Genomic DNA, 1,075 nt, shown 5'->3' with positions numbered 1-1,075 from the left:
CTTTAGGGAAATAGATTGTTTCATGGAGTGGCTGGTGCATTTAAGCCACCAACCTTCTGGTTAGCAGTCACATGCCTTAGGCATAGTGCTACCAGAGCTCCTGGTCCAGACTTTCTCCCTAACTCCCAGTGCTTTCCTTACAAAGCAGGTTATTTAACAGACACTTAAATAACATTTGCTATGTTCCAAGCATTCTTTGATTACAAGGTACTTTATTAAATGGGCCCTAGGTAGAAGACAGTATAGAATATTACAATGTGGTGGAATTGAACCTTCTGGTAGAGATACTAATAATGACTAACATGGTGGAACCCATAACTACCACACTGTAATGGTTGTGTGTTAATAACCTAAAATAAGAGCTATACATACCACTAAATAATTGCACATGCAAAAATAATGAGCAGCATATATATCTCCTATAGGAGCTCTGGTAGCGTAGTGTCTAAGGCACTTGACTGCTAACTGGAAGGCTGGCTGTTCAAACCCATCAGCCACTCCTCAGAAGGAAGATGGGGCAGTCTACTTCCGTAGTGATACTGCCTCGGAAACCCAAGGAAGAGTCTCTATGAGTCGGGTCCGACTCGACGGCACATAACAACAACAACAACATATCTCCTATATTTAATATTTTAATTAAAGCAACTAATAAGTATGTGGTTGAATTAACTATTTTTAATACATGCCTATCAGTTTTGGCATACTGAGGTTCATTAACCAGAGAATAGAGAAGCAAAAGTGATGCTTCAGGAGAATAAGCTTTAAAATATTTCCATTTAGGACTTTATCAATCTGTAATGTAGAGCTCTTTCTTTTTCTTCTTTCTTTTAAAAGAATTACATGTTGATTCTTCTTCTTTGGTAAGGAATGTCTCCCTAAGATTTCTTTCCAACTACTGTTGTAGTTTCAGCTATTTTTTTTCAATAGCAAACTTCAGTAGTTCCTCAATTTTCCTCTTCTTTATTAACCTTTGTAAATTCAATCCTGTATTATACATTTCATGTGTATACACAGGACTCCTCTGCTCAAAATCCTCCAATAGCTTCCAATCTCAGTAGGATAAAAGGCTAAAAGT

This window comes from Orycteropus afer, unplaced genomic scaffold (assembly GCF_000298275.1).
Source record: "Orycteropus afer afer isolate SDZICR_OR568_19922 unplaced genomic scaffold, OryAfe1.0 scaffold00452, whole genome shotgun sequence".
NCBI classification, from domain to species: domain Eukaryota; kingdom Metazoa; phylum Chordata; class Mammalia; order Tubulidentata; family Orycteropodidae; genus Orycteropus; species Orycteropus afer.
Note: the sequence above shows the minus strand (reverse complement) of the source record.